A 19,706-nucleotide genomic window follows, 5' to 3' on the forward strand; every position below is an offset into this window, starting at 1 on the left:
AGTCGCCTCTATAGCGTGGTTCCCTATGGAAGGGATAGTTGTTAGTGGGAATGGTTAAGAAAAATCAGAATTCACTGCGGTAAGTGATGTGATTATGTAAATGCGAACAATTGACCTCTCAACAAAACAAAAATCCGAAAATCTCATGTGTTACAACACGCGACAGAGATTATCTTTAGGTATCGTGAGAAGGAAGACCTGCAAAATTGATACATTTTATATAATATATTATATTAATATATTCTAGTATTCAGCGCAAGTACTTTTCATCTTACTCATTCTTGACCAATTGAGCCGAAAAACAGTCGGTTTTGATTGGCGCTAAAATTCTATGTAACCTTTATACGAGGGTGGTCTGATAAGTACTTAGCCTCACCGCACGATGGCGTCAGTATCGCAAGAGAAATTACTTATCGTGTAGCACATTCTCGTAACCGGCTACTGTCAAATTTTCAGCCTAATCGTTGTTTTGTTTTGACCGTGTGTGGAAGCGAGCGTGTCCGCAGATTTTAGAAAAATGGAAAATAATGGAATTTCCGCCGTCGCCACGGCCAGATTGGGCGAATTACACTACGAACTGCTGCCCCATCCGCCGTTTTCTCCAGATTTGGCCCCGTGCGTCTTTTTTTTTTGTTTCCAAAACTTGAAAGAGTCACTCGCCGGGCAGAAATTTGAGTCGAATGAGGAGGTCATCGCCGCCACGGAGACCGACTTTGCAGACCGAGACGTATTTTTCATATGGATTAAAGAAGTGGGAGCATCGCAGCTATATTGACACTTCCTTTATCCACAGACATGCAAATGTATTAATTGCTCTTTGCCCAGCTGAGGCGAATATAGTACTACTCAACGATTTTCAATTTCAGTTTCACGAAACCATATTCCATAATCCGACTGGTCTGAAAGCCGATCGGATTCCACGATTCGAACGAAATCGACTTCTGCATTCTGAAATCTGTTCGACTCAAATTTCGTCGTTCTATGGAAATGTGGCAACCTTGCTTTGATGAAAAATAGAAGTTGTGGCGCAATTTACTCTCTAGCAGATTAGCAGGCCGAAAGCAATTTTACATTATTAACTTTTGAATGAAGATTATTACTTCATCTTATTTGATTATAGTGTTGACAAAGTCCTGACGCTAACTTAACTTTTTTTTTCTATTTTTTTAACTACATTTCCACTGGAAAACTTTATCCATAATATAAAAACATTATCAGACACAATATTCGTATACAATTTTTATCCACTTGCAGAAAAGTGTTACTGTGTTACATACAAAACATATTTGAAAGGGTATATTTTATTTCCATTAAAATTTTTCATTTTAAAAGCGTGTTTATTCCACCCGAAAATGTGTTTCTATTTTCAAATAGCCATGCATTATCACATTATCACAACTTGATTGGACTTGGATTGGATTACAAAATGAAAAATGCGATCCATTCGAGATATTTTGACTTGAACGTGTTTCAGAATACGGGTGAGTAGTTGATCAGTAGACAGTTCTGGAATTTCCGAGGCAATTACACTATCGATTTCCAATACAATGCATTGCGTTTTAGCCTGGCAATAGCAAAGGCTGTGTCGGCGTTGCTTTTGATAGCTTCTCGCAGGTGAATTTGTTCATCCTCATGCTGCTTCTCTCGAATGTGTCGTAGGAATCGCAGTCGTTCGCCCCCTACCTTCGTGTACAGGCCGACCTTGAATTGTTGGCACAGCTCACGACATCGTAGAATGATGTTGTCTTAGCTGCGTCTCTTGTAACTACATATTCATAAATATTAATTCGAATCATTCAATCAATACTCATGTTCTCCAGCTGATAATTTATCTGGATTGATGACAATAGCGTGATTAACATTTTGCTATCCGAGCATGTGCGATCTGAAGGATTTCAATGCGATAAGGTTTCCAGTAGCACGTCGTTGCTCCTAGCTTTAGACGATGTGGGTGAAAGTTCGAAGAGCGTACGTAGCGCCATTTGTCATTCAACAACGTAAATAAATTCGTCCTGTTTGAAAATTGAGTGAATTGGATATTGTGTTTACAAAAATACTAAAATCGAAAAAAAAAATTAAAAATGGGACGGGGTTGAACATTGAACAGGATGAACATTCTGAAACCATGTTTTGAAAAAATGCACAAAAAAATTATTCAATTTATTCAGAAAAAAATTATTTTTTTGCATAGTGTCACCCTAATCGGTATTAAATGTACGGTAATCGGTATCCTAGCGGTATTTAATATAGTTTACGACCTATTCTCATGCCTAACAAACGGTTTTGTGCACAATTTCATTAAAATCGGTCGAGCCGTTTCGGAGGAGTTCGGCCACGAACATCGTGACACGAGATTTTTATATATGTTGTTTTGTCAAAGATATTTTTTTCTGACTTGCATTGTAGTCACACACATTCTAGAGCTTGCCACTCATAATACATCCAGGGCGTGTTGTTTGGTATGGAAATCTCAACTAAGTACTACTAAAAACTAAAAATGACGCAAGTAATATTATGATGAGAAGGTGAACGCTGGGAACGTTAATACTATTCAAGAAGAACATGTAGAGAGTCGTATGAACGATGTGCGTTAACGATGAGTTCCAAATTATTGTTTTTTCTTCGAATCACAATTTCTCGCGTCATTGTGCAGACCAGAGCTTGGAAATATTGAGCTTGTTAAGCAACATTGAAAATATATTTTTATCACTGTAACGCGTTTATTTTGCTTGTCGATGCTACTGTCATTCATTCGACGGCAAACAAATTTACAACTGTGTTCATTCATATTCATTCTGTGCTCTCTGAGCTTTCCTCAAAGCTCGAGTCATGAGAATTCATTCACATTTATTCATTGCCATTGAATTGTCAGGAATGTTGTGACTGTTCATTTTCAGTATCCCGATATGTGTGTGATTTTCTCATTGAGTCAGTGCCTTGCTTATTCAGTTGCTTTTGAAGTTACTCCGAAAGGGCAACGCAAATCGGTGGCGCAAGCGGAAATGCCAACAAAAGAGCAAGATCTGCATGCACACTCACAGCTAAGGATTGCTTAGGCTTGGACGGCGAGGGGGCATTCTGCAGAATCGATCCAAGCAGCGAATGCAAACTGTGTCAGCCAAAGCTGGATGTTGGCAATTTCATCCGCTAATCCTATAGCATAGTTTGATCCGTTTGCAAAAGGAAGCTCGAAATATTCCCATTGCGGTCGTGTCTTGGACACCACCATTTTGTGTTCGTGTGTTCAGAATTTAAAAAGAATTAAATGTTTGAAATTTGAGTCAAGACGGTATTTTTTACATCGGAATTCTTCTTTTGAAGCATTTCTGACAAGTGGATTTGGAACTGCATATTCACTATGTAAAATGAAAGCAATTTAACTGAGACGGAACCCTTGCATGCTTGAACAATTTAATTTATTGTCACAATTATGAACATTCTGTACTTTCTTATCTTCCTCAACGAATTTCTCCGTTTCGTCAGTGTCCGAGAACGATGCTGATAGTGAATGAACTGGTATGTTAATGTCAATGAATGACAAAACTAGGGATATTTTGTTTTGCTCACATTCCGTGAACGCAGAACAGAACGAAAAACAGAATGAAAAAAAACTGGATGAATCAACTGTGAGTGGCTTGCTGTGATTGTGAGGTTTGGCGTTGGTTCATTTTCGGTATCCCGAATGCAATGGTATAATGATCGAATGTGGCCGGAAATTCAGCTGAAAAGATTGATGTGATACAGATATTTCCAAGCACTGGTGCAGACACCTTCTATGATTTTAGTAACGCTTGCGCACTGAATCTCTCCAGCAGATGTTTATCAGAATTGATGACAGTATCGCGATTGTCATTGTTCACAAAGCAAGTGTGATTTGAAACATTTCAATAATTCGTTGTGCACATCCAAAAATACTTCCAGCTCGCCGACGATTCACCTGGCTTTAGACGAAGTGAGGTTATTTGCGAATGTGTGGATGAAAGCTCGATCTAGCGCCATCTGCCATTTAACAACATAAATAAATTCGTTCTGTTTGAAAAACGTTTTTTTTATTCTTTATTTGAGAGGCTTTCAGCCTCCTGGGCTGGTTCGCCTTGTTTGAAAAACGACCGACGGTGAAACTATTTAAATATTGTTTGAACATTATTACTACTTAAATGGCGATTAAAAATAGAGTATGAGGATTTGAATTTGTGGGTAAATGCATTGTTTGAAGTAAAATTGAGGAAAAGTATTCAGATTTTTCTCTGCATAGAGGCACTCTAATCGGTATATAGTTTATAACTTATTCTCATGCTTACCAAGTTTTTGCGCACAATTTCATCAAAATCGGTCGACCGTTTCGGAGGAGTTCGGTAACAAACTCCGTGAAACGAGATTTTTGTATCACTGTCACTTTTCGTTCTGATCAGTATTCTCAGCCTAGAGAATATATTTTCCTCCCACATGAAGCTCTCCGAAGCATCACACGACGATTCAATTCGGCTGTCTTTGGTTAGGCACGCAGCAAACGCGAATGCATGATGAGTGAGTTCTCCCGATGCAATAATGCTTCCCTATTCCCTGTGCGAAAAGCGACTCTCGTGTGCAAGTGTGCGCTGCTTTTATTGTTACCCTGCAACAGGAGGGTCTCCTCCGATGCTAAAGGAGGAACGACCACACGTCATCCTTTGGTGATTCTGCAGTTCTGTCCCAAGCCAATCCCCTGATGAAGAGGCATCGCTGGCTGACTGTTGGCAAGCACAAGCATTGAAAATCCAGGGCCGAATTAGTGCCGGGTTTCGGTACGTACGCGAGTCGTCAGCACTCCGACACTCCTGTCAGATACACAGTACAAATCACATTTTTCGAACATCGCATCGAATCGCAAACGGAAAAATGAAACCCCATAAAGAACAGACGTACGACCAGTGGAAGCGTTCGGTCGCCGGCTGAGCCCTAAGTGAAAAATATAAATATTCAAATAAGGGGTGAAAAGGCGAGAATGTACGATGCACTAAGCAGCAGGGAACGGGTGGGAATCGAAGACTGGTAAACTTGTCCCTTACACGCAGGGTAGGGTGTTTGTGTGTGTGCCTCACAGCGTTCTGGCAATTCGGGAGGGTGAATTTTTTGTTCGAAATGGACCTTATTTGCGAGTGGTTTAGGATGTTGGTGGGATTCGGAAAGGCAAGTCAAAATAATCAGAAACCAGTCCTACTGGCAGAGCTTCGCTTTTTTTTGTACTTATGGAACGAGATAATAAATTTTTCAAAGCATTATTTTGATGAGAATTTATTGAACAAATTAGCAATTATTCGACTAGAACGAACGGAGACAGTAGCACGGAGTATGTGAATCTGTAGAAAAAATAAATTTACTAGTTATGGATTTTGGTATTACGAAAACAATTCACTATTTCACAGAGACTATCTCTACCGATATTGCCGATGTTAACAGAGACATTCACATATCTAGAGAGCAATTCCAAATGAAATCGACAAATGACACTCATGTTTTGTCATTTGTCGATTTCATTTTTGATTCGAATGAAAGTTTGTATTCCGTCATTTAACAGGAGGAAATATGAGTTTTCCAGAGCATTTGGGATTATTTTGATTCAAGTGTAATTTTTGAAAAGGGTGTATCGATTTTAGTAAGAGAAATCTTTGGTAATTTATATCTCAAAAACTATGAGTCGTACCGAAATAATGTCTTAGAAAGTGTTATAGAGTATCGATGTTAAAACGTGAAAAAAATATATACTGAGAAAAAAATTGTACTCTTTTTTTATTTACAAAATAAACCTTTAATTTGCAATGTCTAAAATACATATTTTTGAATTTTTATTTTTAATTTCTTCAATAAGTCTTAAATAGAAGTCATGTAGAAAATTTAAAAAATGAGTTCAAGATTTAGCTATTTTTGACGAACTTTTGCCCGTGCTGCAATTTATCACCGTCAATGTCACAAAAACCCGACCATAGCCATAGCCAATTCCTTTCGCGGCACGTGGGATCCGACATCTGACTTAGTGATGGTCTGTTCCAATACCTCTCATTGTGAATCGCTCTGCTTACAGCTTTTCATAACAAGAATGATGGTCGTAGAAATGTGAATGACCAGACAGTTCCAATCATTTTTGACAATCGCGATGGTTATTTCGATTTGGAAAACTAATATGCTTCACGCACACAAACTGCCACTCCGCTTCGTAGTCACGAATGGGGATGCCAGGTGGTTTTTTTTTTTCAAATATCTTCACATGGTACCGAAAAAGTTCTTCACATGTTTACCATTTTGATGGTTTGATATATTAGGTTGGGGAAAAAGTAATCCATTGTTTCTGGGTGAAATTCAAAACTATTTTTAATATGCTTCGGATTGTTCGATTTGGATCAAATGTTGCATATTTGGTTTTGTTGTAAAATTTGTTGCCATTCTAAAGGTAGCTTTATAATTTCTTTGTCATAGAGGTCTTGGTCCGTATTGGCGAAAAACTCCAGTAATAGATTTTTGCAATGTTCACTTCATCCCAATTTCTTATCACTCAGGAATTTTTGCAATGCGAGGAAAAGGTAGTAATCGCTTTTTGGTGGATGCATTCCAACCAAGCTCTTGGAAATAGGTGGCCTTGCGTTGTCCTGATGGAACAAAAAACTTCTTTTGTTGGTTAATTTGGATCAAACGGTTCATTTGTTACCAATAAAGATCTTAATTTAGTGTATTGCACTAAAATGAAAAATTCAACAAAAATATTTTTTTTGCAAATTAAAAAAAAAATTAAAAAATAAATTATGTTGCACGTATTCTACTGTTGCAGTATCGGCAACATAAACACCATTCACAATTTCAGAGGCCTAGCTTGCATTTTCGCATTTATAAGAGAAAAAGTGTAAAATGTACCGAAATTTCACTTTGTTGAAACACCAACACCCTGTAACTCACAACTGAAATGAAACAAACAAAAAACAGCAGAAGATTTTTTTTTCAGTGTGAAATGTCACCTTTACTACGAGCCTAAATTTGAAATTATATAATCGATATTACGCGAGATATTGATCACTAAAGTTAGCTACCCAGAAAATAATGGATAACTTTTTCCCCAATCTAATATGTAGTTTATATAGAACTAGACGTGATTTCAACGGTATGGTTCAATGAATAAAAAATAGATAAGTGAGAATGAGAAAAAATGAATGTCACTTGTAAAAATGGTACAATATATTGGCATTATTTTCGGTAGATATTTGGTAGATTCATGCAGGTTTCGGATTCAATCTCGTTCTAACCAAAGATTCTTCATTGAGGAAATTTCTTCCCACTTGCACTGGTACATGCGTGTTCTTGAACTCAAAATATTGTCAAGGCGTTCCTATTAAAACGTTAAAACAATCTGAAAAGATGAATAGAAAATACATGTTTGAAAACACTGTTTTCTTCAAATTGTATAAAATAATAAGATAATCGAAGTACAAGATTTGTTGATTAACTTTGTGTGAGTACCATCATTCGATACTAATGACAAATCGCAGCTCTAGCTATAACATGAGTGAAACGATTTATGTGTGGGAAAAATGTGTGTCGAATTTCTTTGAACTGTATGTCGCTCATTTCAGCAAGATCTAGTTTTGTTCCCATTATACAGGGTGGGCCATTTAAAGTGGAAGCATCTGGCAACCCCATAACTTTTGACAGAGATGTCAGATTAACAAATGTCATACCGCGTTGGAAGCGTCATTTCAGTACAATTTTAACCATGGAACAATACACACCTAAACAACGCGCTGAAATTGTTCAGCTGTACATTCAAAATAACTTCTCAATTGTGTTAACTAAACGTGCGTGGAAAAATAAAAATAAAGTTAAAACATCGCCTGGAGACAACACTATACGTCGATTATATGCTAAATTTATATCGTCTGGTAGTGTTGGTAATGCCAGTCATCTGTCCAGACGACCAAGACGTTTCGACGAGAATATTGATGCCGTTCGAGCCAGTGTTGCAGAGACTCCATCGACATCAGGTCGCCATCGTTCGCAAGAGTTAGGCATCTTTTTATTGCCATTTGTTCGTTAAAATGAATTGGACAATTACTGGTTCCAACAGGACGGCGCTACATGCCATACAGCGGCTGCCACGACCAAATTATTGCGCGAAATGTTCCCCGGAAGATTAATATCGAAAAACGGCGATTATGACTGGCCACCGAGATCACCTGATTTGACGCCTCCTGACTTTTTTTTATGGGGATATCTAAAATCCAAGGTATACACTGGTAAACCAAGGACCCTGGCTGCGCTGAAAGACAATATCCGACAAGAAATTGCTGCCATATCGGCCGAAACATTGGGCAAAGTGATGGAAAATGCCGAAAAAAGGGCACATTTTGCGGTCAAGGCCAGAGGCGGTCATTTACGAGATATCATAATCAAAAAGTAGTTAGAAGAAATCTCCTTGGACCAAAATAAATGAATTTCAAAAAAAAAAATTTAAAATTCCACTTCTTTACTTTGCTATTGCAAAAAAAAATCCTTCCACTTTAAATGGCCCACCCTGTACAATCGATTGAAATTTTCGTTTTGAGAGTCAAACATTCTTCTTGCTACGCTTTCCATTCAGCCCGCATTAAGAGCATTTACACAATATCAGAGTCGATATTCACTCTCGAAGAAATTTATTATATAAAAAGGAAACAGTCATACATTCGACTAGAAAGTCTAACGAAAAGCTAAACGTCAGTCTTAAGGGATCGACACGGGGCTCAACGTGTTAAACATGTGTCGCATGTTAAATAAAATACAGCTGATTAACACGTTCGTCGCCCAACGCGACGTGTTTTGCGGGGCCCCACTTGCGGATAAATTATTAAATGGAGATCAAACTTTGTTTGTAGACATTTGTTACCTAATCTAACAATATTTTTTTTCATTTTGAGAGCGAATTCACAACAATAACACATGTCAATCTATATATATTATTGTGCCAGTGAAAATGGTCATCTCGAATTTCAAAAAGTTACCCCATAAAAAATGTTCACCACCTCGAAAAACCCTCTATGCAACATTTTTTGATGCCAAATGTCTTAAAATTGCATGAAACGTCGAGTTCTATTGTCTTCTCGAACATTTTTTTTTGTCAGAAATCGGCACTCTGGAACTTAGTTTTTTTCGGAATACGAAACGAAAAGTATGATTTTGAGTGCCAATAAAAATAGTTATCTCGATTTTTCATTCGTAACTTGCAACGAAATGTTGATTTGCACGATAATTTATCCTACGCGAAATATTAGCTCATTCGGACTTCATTTACTGGTGTCACAAACGTTAAAATTTGAGTTTTTTGAAAAACGATAAATCTCCGAAAATTGAGGTTTTCAAAAAAAGTTTGATGCCAAAAAACTTAAAATTGTATTACTCGTCGTGTTTTTTTTTTGGCACTCAGTCGTTTTTCCGCCTGAAAAATCGATTTTTGACAAAAAAAATTTTTTTTAGATAACTGTAAATCTGTTTCACTGTAATTTTAGGACATTTGGCATCAAAAATTTTTTTTTCGAAAACCCAGATTTCCTTGATTTTCTTGGGTGATTTTTCGGTTTTCAAAAAACCCAAAACTTTAACCGCTTTGCGCCACTCTCCCGGACATGATTTAGGGGTGCCTCAAAGCACTCAAAGTTTAGATTTTTTTATTCTCGAAAATCTTCTAAGGGGGGAGTAAAGGAAATTTTGAAAATCGAATTTTTTTTTCGATGCCAAATGACTTACAAATGCATAAAACGTCGAGAACTGGTGTCATCACGAAAAAAAATTATTCGCCGAAAATTTGGACTTTGAGACTGAAAGCAAAGTTATATCAAATGTTCCCACTTGAAAACCCACCTTGAAAAAAAAAACATTCTTTTATCTAATTTCACTGGATATATAGTGATTTATCTTGTTTACTCCGGGTCAGATGTCGTGTAACTGTGACGAGCAATCGAAATAGAGTTGTTCCCAGTTGAGTAATCTCAATGCAAGTAAGATTTGTTTTATTGGTTAGAAAATGCAGGTGCTCCGTCAAATGTTTTTGCTATAAAAAGTGCTCTACCATAAAAAATATCTGAAAACCCCTGGTCTATAACATCGACATCGACCTTAAACTCAAACATACAGTATACAAATGTGCGTCCTGGGTTCAAATCGAACACGATAATGAAAGACTTATCCCTGTAACAACTTCAAACCAATCCTAATCGGGGTAAAGGGCCATAAAAACCTCTACGTGTGGTAAAAGTGGTTACTTGCGAATTCTGATTGAAGTTTGCCCACATACGTCTATCATCCAATTTTATCAGATGTAATTTGCATGACATCATTGTGTATCGTGCTTTCGCATCAGTACTTCGGAAAATTTGGGTCGTCCGATTGCAGTCGAGATCAAACCCGTTCAGCATAAGGACACAGAGAGAAAAACAAACAACGCAACATCGAAATGAGGTTTTGTTCGGGAAAACTATTTACCCAACCCAAATAAAATCTCAGCCTAACGCTTAACTTCGAGTACCGAGCACGCGTTAAAGTGTGTGTGTGTGTGTGTAAGTGCCTGTTCGACTAAATCCCCCGCCGAATTCGGATGTGTGCAGAGATAGGGGAAAAAAGACCAAGGAATGTGGCAACGTTTTGCGTTGCTACGGCTTGTTTCCTCGTGGGTTACAATTGAGAACATCGAGGGAAGGAATTTGAATTGTTGTTGCACAGCATCCAGTGGCAGAAGGAGAACATACGCACAGCCTGTTTTCACCAACCTTAGTTCCACAAGAGAAAAGAAACTGCGTAAAAACGTGTGGCGCAGTGGGACGAAGGATGAGCAATTTCATTAAAATACACATAATTTAAATTCTATCCCTGGCGTTTGTGGAACCGATTGCAAGTTTGCGACCGTCTAATCTTACTTTCTATGCGTATGGCAACATTTTATGATCTCCGGAATTTCCTCCTGTCCTATTTTCCCCCCGAAAGTGGAACCTTTATCAATAATGCTTTTTAATCATTGCAACCATAGCCAAAATGTGTCCGTATGGGTGCATTACGGATTGCACATTCTTTGGGCGTACCCGCGATGTCCTTTATGGCCACTGTATGCCACCCGAAAGATAAAACGAGTAGCTGACATACCACAGATGATATAGGCACTTTTTTCAATTTAACGACCAACCCAAGGCTCGAGATAAGAAAATTTTAACATGTTTACTGCCTTCTCTCCAAACACCGGTGTCATTACAATGCCCGCCACCGGTTGGGGCTAAGGGGAGCATTATTCAAGATTTTATTGCAGCTTAAGGATGTACTTCTGCCATGCTAGGAGATGAGAAAAGTTTCTCAAGTTATTAGTTGGTCTGCTTATTTAGGTTGGCCACGGCAAGGCCGCGGCTGTGTCTCCGGCTGCCATGTGGCGAAAGCAGGAACAATAGGCTGAATTCCACACGCCACACTGACGAGTCAAATTTATGGGCGCCGCCATGCACGTGTGAAAGGACCTTCCTGCGATTGTTGAAGCGATAATTTATGGTAAGTTCCATGCTTTGTTCGTTCGGAAACTTTGGACTAGGCAGAAATGGTTCCACTGGTGCGCATTTGTGCAAAAACGAAGAGAATTGGGGAATATTTGAAATTCAGCATAAATCAGGTCCAGTCAGTGTGGAATTCTATTATGAATTCAGAATTATGGTTTCTTCGAACTTTCAATACAAAACGAAATTAAATTAATTAGAAATTAACCAATAGAAAAATTGAAAAGTGAAAGAGAATCAACGATAAGTGTAGTGTGCAGATTCCGCCTCATGATAATAACACAAACAAAAACCGAACAGTTTGATTCATCGACCATCAGCCATCAGTGATCTAATCCAATCGTGTCAGCTGATTTCTCGCCGATTTTTCCGATTGAATTGCTACGATATGTCAGCGAATAGTTTTCCGCCCATTCAAACAGCTGTATCCACTGAAGCACCATGAAAAAACAACACATTGGAGATGATTTTCAAATTATTTCACCCATACACCACACCGAGCGCCGACTGCAGGTTATGTGCGAAAAAGCCTTCACAGTGGAAACGTAAATTCATTTCGTGCTGCGTCATTACAGTGCCCAACAAAGGAATGAGTTCGATGTGACTGTTGAGATTTTCAATGAAATTTAGGGGAGCTTTCCACTACAGTCGAATTAGAAACGGTTTTAGAAATGTTGTTGGTGACATGTCCACTGTAAATACGACCAACTGTGGGTTGGTGGGTTCAGAAGAAGTGTAGTATTAGGTTAACCGGAGCGGTCGTGTCGCCATCTATGATGAACAAATCGAGACGCTGATCAAGAATAATCCTCGATACGCAACACATAACCTGGCAGTTTCACTGCAAACATCTAAAACCATTGTTAACGAGCAGTGATTATCATACCACTTCATTCAGTCGACAAAGAGATATCAACGTTTAGAACTTTACATCCCAAACGTAACGCTCTCGTTTTAGAAATGTTAAACTCTCGCCTCAGTACAGAAATGAGAGAGGAAATCCCACGTGAAAACATTTAATAGATCGCTTCTCTATCTGCGACTCACTTCATGAATGTAACAAAAACACGCCGTTTCTGTTTCTGTTTCAATAATGTTGAGCGAAACAATCTCGGAGTGAGCGAAACAAGCCACCATTAGCTACCGGTCTTTACCCGTTAAAGTCAAACTCTGTGCCTGATGGGAAGGAATCTTCTACCGAGTTTCTGAACTCTGATCGCAACTGGACGAATTAAAGGTAGAGATTCAGGACAAATGTCCAGAATAACCTAATATGGTAGGTGTAGCATTTCTGAACCTTATGTATTTTTGAAAATCCGGCAATTCCATTGAACTTGGCTTGGATGGTCTATAAAAACAACTTCAATAAACTTGTTCATAAAAAAAGCGCTGAAGGATGGAATTTTCAACCTATGATCCATTCCATGAGGTTATGCACCAGAGAACCAAATTTCAAATCTTGTTTTAGGATAAAAAACTTTATTTGAATACGCACTAGTTATATCACACATTCTTTGAAACGAATTTGATTTTTATGCACCAACCTTCGAGAGGGGCGAGTTTTAAGAACTACATAATTATATTTAAAATATTAGGCTGTCAAAAAAGTCCTGCGGTATTTCCGCGAGGTGTCGTTGTAAGCGCGTAGTTCTAGTTGTATTCATTGTATCGAGTCATACTATAGCTTGTTGGAAAGGTATTTTTGCGCGCTATAATATAGTCCTTGACAGTGTTTTGTTTGGTTAGGTCGTTCGTGAGTTATAGTGTCGCAAATATGGAACAAAATAAAGAGAAATCCGACATATTTTACAGTACTACTATGATAAAGGCAAAAATGCATCTCAAGCTGCCAATAAAATTTGTGCAGTTTATGGACCCGATACAGTTTCCATGGTTTCAATGTTTTGATGTTCCGATGGTTTCAATGTTTTCGTTCTGGTGTAGAGGTCGTCGAAGATGCGCCACGCTCCGGAAGGCCTGTCGTCGAAAATTGCGACAAAATCGCTGAATTAGCCGAGAAAGACCGGCATAGTAGCAGTCGTAGCATAGGTCAAGAGCTGGGTATAAGTCATCAAACCGTTATTAACCATTTGAAGAAGCTTGGATTCACAAAGAAGCTCGATGTATGGGTGCCACACACGTTGACGCAAAAAATTATCTTTGACCGTATCGACGCATGTGAATCGCTGCTGAATCGCAACAAAATCGACCCGTTTCTGAAGCGGATGGTGACTGGCGATGAAAAGTGGGTCACTTACGACAACGTGAAGCGCAAACGGTCGTAGTCGAAGCCCGCTGAAGCGGCTCAGACGGTGGCCAAGCCCTCATTAACGGCCAGGAAGGTTCTGCTGTGTGTTTGGTGGGATTGTCAAGGAATAATCTATTATGAGCTGCTTCCCTATGGCCAAACACTCAATTCGGACCTGAACTGCCAACAACTGGACCGCTTGAAGGTAGCACTCATGAAGAAGAGGCCATCTTTGATAAACAGAGGCCGCATTGTCTTCTATCAGAACAACGCCAGGCCACACACTTCTTTGGTGACGCGCCAGAAGCTCCGGGAGCTCGGATGGGAGGTTCTTTTGCATCCGCCGTATAGTCCGGACCTTGCACCAAGTGACTACCACCTGTTTTTGTCCATGGCGAACGAGCTAGGTAGTCAGAAGTTAGCCACAAAAGAGGCTTGTGAAAATTGGCTATCCGAGTTTTTTGCCAATAAGGAAGCGAGCTTCTATAACAGGGGTATAATGAAGTTGGCATCTCGTTGGGAACAAGTCATCGAACAAAATGGCGCATATTTGACTTAAAACAGATGATTGTAACTAATTTTATGAACAAATGAAAATTCAAAAAAAATACCGCAGGACTTTTTTTACAGCCTAATATTTTAGGTTTTTCTATTTTTATGTTTCTTGAGATATCTCTGCACTTGCTCAACCAAACTTCAATGTCTTTATACCATTGGATGGATAATTAAATACTTGTTTGAAGAGCCGTTGGTGGACCTAGGTTTCATTCTGTAATTTGTGAGAAACAGGGATTTGAAAAACAGATCTTTTAAAGCGTTGTCACGTCACAAAAATAGAGCATTTTTTAGTTTATCAGATGAACCTAAGTTCAAACATTTCTATACTTGGGTTTCTCTGAGCAAACAATGAGAGTCAACAACCCACAAAATTTGGTTAATATCGGTCCACAAATGGAGGAGAAACAACTGTCCCCAGAAGTTGTTGTCACGTCACGCAAAGTATACGATCCATTCCAGCGTCATATGATAACATTTTGTCTCACTAAAAACACTTTTTTCACGTTTTCATTTATAAATCTCACAAAACTACACATAGTTATAGTAAAATTTAGCAACTTTCTTACAAGAGTCATCAGTTGGAGAATATTTTATAGTTAGATAGGTTTGTTGTCAGTCAAATACTTTTGTGATGTCGCAACACCCGACTTTTTGCTGTTTCCGACTTTTGAACATTAATGTTGTATTTTCAGTTCCGTTTAAAAACATACAAACGAAATTTCTTCTATGTTTTGCCAACAATAGATGAACGTAAATTCAAGAATATAGAATATAATCTTGTTTCGATTTCCGGTTTACTGATAATAGTACTGAATGACAAAAAAATATGAAAACCCGTGCGATTTGGGTATTGGTTGCAGGTGTCTTACCAACGGAAGTCGAATATCGAATTCCGATGTCGTTTTGAAATTGAGGATGGTGACTTCCGGTTCATTATAAGCGGGTCTAAAAGACCGGAAATGGCATGATACGAATGGTAAATGGTAACGTTGGCATATAACCGTAGGTACGTGAAGAAGAATGAAGAAGGAGAATAAAGTTTGATAGTGAGCAGATAGGATTTAAACGAGAGGGAGATGATATTTAAGTGGTAAGAGAACCCTACAGAGACGCGTGTGGAGTCAGACAAAGAAATTGCACAAACAAATGCACATACAAACGTCAACGGTCAACGATCAAATTCAAAGACATCTTCAACACACAAACATAAACGCCCTTGAGCACATGTACACGGATGCATACGAAGAGTTTATCAGAAGTATCTGATAGCAAAATCAGATGCGTTCCCTCGGTGGTGAGCGTCACTCGATGAACCAGGCGTATGCGAGCCATGGCAAGCGCCAGAGAGAACGTGTAAACAATCATGGTGTAAAAACTGAGGGTCGGTTTAGGACCACCCTAACTTTTCCCAAATAACGACATGCCGTGTACTAAAGGTAACAGGTATATTCAATTTTAATAGATTATTTTGATAATCACACTATAAGCAATTAAAATTGCCTTACGTTTGAATGTTCCGCAATCTGAAAGAACATTGAACTCATTTTCTATGCAGGTTAAAAATATTTTTTCTCTGTTTTTGAAGCAATGAAAACTTAAAATGGCGCTAGAACGCTAGAATGAAGAGAGCCAGAAAAAAAGTCACCATACTATCAAATTGTCAGCGTTGTGAAACCTTTCATTTGACACCATCGAAAATACGGTAGGAAGCACCGTTTCTGAGATACAAAGGGGGGTAGGTTCAGGACCACCGGTTGCGTTAGGACCACCTTCCCCTATGAGATGGACTTTTGGAAGGGGAAGGGGAGATCTCAGAGAAAAGTGAGAAGTAGTTTGAGTTATAAAAAACACAAAAAATAGTATATAGCTTCCCACAACACGACGAAATTCTTATTTAATACAATTTATTGATTATGTGACGTGACAACGCTTCGTAGAGACTGTTTTTCCGTACAGTTGTCATGTCACATAATACATGCCGATTTTTTCAAAGTTCTTGCGAGTTTTTTGAATATACAGGAATCCACGTTCATCTTTTGTTGAGAAATCATAGAACAAAGTTTATTTGTATGTTTTGAAACGGAACTGAAAACCCAACATTAATGTTCAAAAGTCGGAAACCACAAAAAGACAGTTGTTGTCACGTCACAAAAGTATTGGGCTGGCAACAAGCGAATTGAACTGTAAAATATTCTCCAACTGAAGATTCTTGTAGGAAATTTTCTCAATTGTACTCTGATATCGTTTATTGTTTGGAAATCGTGTGATTTATACATGAAAACGAGAAAAACCCTGTTTTTAGTGAGTCAAAACGTTGTCACGTCACGCTGAAATGGGTCCTATGTGAAAATGCTTGTGTTATGGGCGGTCAACCAATCCAGAGTGGCCTCTGCGTGATGGCAGCTTACGCTTACCCTGATAACACTTCCTTCGCTGAGCTCTGCGATGTGACGAAAGTCTTGGCCAGCTTTCTATTGTTGGCGTCAATCTTGTTCTTGGTGGCAACTTTCAATTTTGTCCGCTTGGCGGCCCGGACCAGCGTAGAACCAAGAAATCATGCTATAGATCGTAGATTTTTTGTGGCCACCCGTCAAAAAGTGCCCCGCCCCTTTCGATTTCGGATGCTGTTCAAGGAGAACAGAACCACACAGTTGTTTGTCTCTCTCTAACGCGTACCGCTACTTATGACTCACCCTGCAAAAAGTGATCAAATTTGGACTTCTTCATTGGACTTCCTCCGAGTCAGCCCAAGTAGCAATATTTTGGAAACAAAGATGTCGTTCTATCTATCGATTCTTCTTCTTCTTCTTCAATGGCACTAACGTTCCTAGAGGAACTTCGCCGTCTCAACGTAGTATTACTTGCGTCATTTTTATTAGTACTTAGTTGAGATTTCTATGCCAAATAACACGCCTTGAATGCATTCTGAGTGGCAAGCTCTAGAATACGCGTGATCACAGTGCAAGTCGGAGGAAATTTCTTTGACGAAAAATTCCCCCGAACCATCTATCTATCGATTAGTGACTATAAAAACGATAATAATTCGAACGATTATTACGAAGCTAATCATCGCTGCGAGCGAATAATTTGCATTAATCCGTCCAAAATTAAGAGTAAAATGTCGAAAGTGGTGTCCAAGACCTAATCGTTTCGTTGACGTAGGAAAACGACATTATTTTTCGCTTGTTAATCAATCCAGACATTATTTTGAAATAAAATGTAATTGACGAATTTCATGCCAACTCGTCTTAGGAGTTGGCAGCACCATCTCAGATAGTAGTGAAACGTTGTGGTCATACCTACAAAATTCTTGTCAAAGGATGAAATGTAGGAAATTGTTTAAATTTTCACAAAAAAAAACACCAAAAAATTTTTGAAAAAAAATTCGCTGAAAAAAAGTTATTTAAAAAAAATAAATTCGTTTTTCTCAAAAACTTTTTTTTTAATTCCCAAAAATATATATATGAATAGCCCTTATGATTTCCAACAAGTCGTCCATACATCGGAAGATGGGCACTTTTCCAGGGAAAAAGTTTTCCTAACAACATGTTTTATTTGAAAAAAATACAACTAATTCTAATTTTGTTTGAAATCAAGATAGCGATAAAGTGTATTTGACAAAGTTTTAGATCTTGTTAGAATATAAACTTTTGTCCAAAACATAAACTTTCTATCTTTTAGGCGTCGTGCACAAATTACGTAACGCTAAAAATCAGAATTTTATAAATATCAAAACAATATCAAACAAAGTTTTGGAAAAAAAATCATTAAAAATGAAATATTTTGAAAATTAAAATAATTTTTTCTCGAAAACATGTGTTTTTAAAAATCTGAAAAAAATGATATAAATAGCCCTTTGAGTTTACAATAAGTCACCCATACATCGGAAGATGGGCACATTTACATGGAAAAAGTTTTTCGAACAACAACTTTTTAATTTTTTTTTTTTTTAAATACTGTTAATGTTTAATTCGTAACATTTTTATGTATAAATTATCGCAATTTACATGCGCTGCTAACTTTTCTCTATTTAGAAACATGTCAAAAACATGTCAATCGTGAGAATTTGCACACAAAAATGTTACAAGAAAAATTTTTTTTTTTCAGAAGTCTTCATGCAAAAATAACTTGTATTTCAAAAACTATAACAGATAGAAAGTTGACATCTTCGACAAAAGTTCATATTTGAATAAGATCTAAAATTATGTCGAATATACTATATCGCTTTCTTGACTTTAAACAAAATTAGGATTAGTTGTATTTTTTTTCAACGAAAATATAAAAAAGTTGTTGTTAGAAAAACTTTTTCCCTGTAAAAGTGCCCGTCTTCCGATGTATTGACGACTTATTGGAAATTTTAAGGGCTATTCACAAATATATTTCTGGGAATTTAAAAAAAAATCATTTTTGAGAAAAATGGGTTTTAATTTTTAAAATAACTTTTTTTTCAGCGAAATTTTTTTCCAAAAATTTTTTGGTATTTTATTTGTGAAAATTTAAACAATTTCTTACATTTCATCCTTTGACAAGAATTTTGTAGGTATCATAGTTTTTATGTTACAAATTTTTGGAAATAATTGAGATAAAAAATTTGGAATTTTCAAAAAAAGTAGTCTAATTATTTTTCGAATATTTCCAGTATGCAAAGTTGCTTAAATGACCCATGTGTTTACATCCACAACGTTTCACTGCTATCTGAGATGGTGCTGCCAACGATCAGTCGAGTTGGCATGAAATTCGTCAATTTTAGTATCCACACTGTAGTACATTTTTTTGTTCGTCATGAAAAGCACTGATAGTTTGAGAATAATACATTAAATGACCGCATGTATCAATGTTTTCGTATTCCACCTCATTCTAAATATAGTTTTGTAAATGAAGATAGTTAGTATATTCCACTAATTTATAACATTTTAAACGAACTCTTACATAACTCTGCAAACCCGAGAAAAAAATATGTTTATATGATCATAAAACAATCATCAAAACTTATTCTCTCTTAGTTTTTGGACTGCTGTTGCATAACAGTTCGGCTGAAAAGTTCATAAGGTTGACGTCTAGATGGCGCCTCTTGCAAAAATCTACTTGACTATCACAAAGCACCATCTTTCAATGGATACGTGTCAAAATTTGACAGCAATCGGTCGATTGGTTCGTGAGTTACAGCATTGAGATTGAAGCAACTTTTGTTATTATGAAAAAAAATATAGAAAAATCACAACTCAATGAAAACGATGGCCAAATTGCACGAATTGGGCTTCGAATTGCTTCCGCATCCACCGTATTCTCCAGATCTGGCCCCCAGCGACTATTTTCTGTTCGCAGACCTGAAGAGAATGCTCACTGGCAAGAAAATTTAAACCCGATGATGA

General features: G+C 37.7%; 2 protein-coding genes across 5 annotated transcripts in view; one reads left to right on the forward strand and one right to left on the reverse strand.

Moving 5' to 3' along the window:
- LOC129769036 (uncharacterized) overlaps positions 1-4,365 on the reverse strand; it is a 148,129-nt gene extending 143,764 nt beyond the window's left edge. Inside the window, exon 1 of the mRNA XM_055771042.1 lies at positions 4,302-4,365. The gene's annotated coding sequence lies outside the window, so the exon portion shown is untranslated. The remainder of the gene's footprint in view (positions 1-4,301) is intronic.
- LOC129769034 (RNA-binding protein 24-like) overlaps positions 1-19,706 on the forward strand; it is a 213,996-nt gene that overhangs the window by 13,832 nt on the left and 180,458 nt on the right. The window lies entirely within an intron of this gene.

Source organism: Toxorhynchites rutilus, chromosome 2 (genome assembly GCF_029784135.1).
Source record: "Toxorhynchites rutilus septentrionalis strain SRP chromosome 2, ASM2978413v1, whole genome shotgun sequence".
Lineage (NCBI taxonomy): Eukaryota > Metazoa > Arthropoda > Insecta > Diptera > Culicidae > Toxorhynchites > Toxorhynchites rutilus.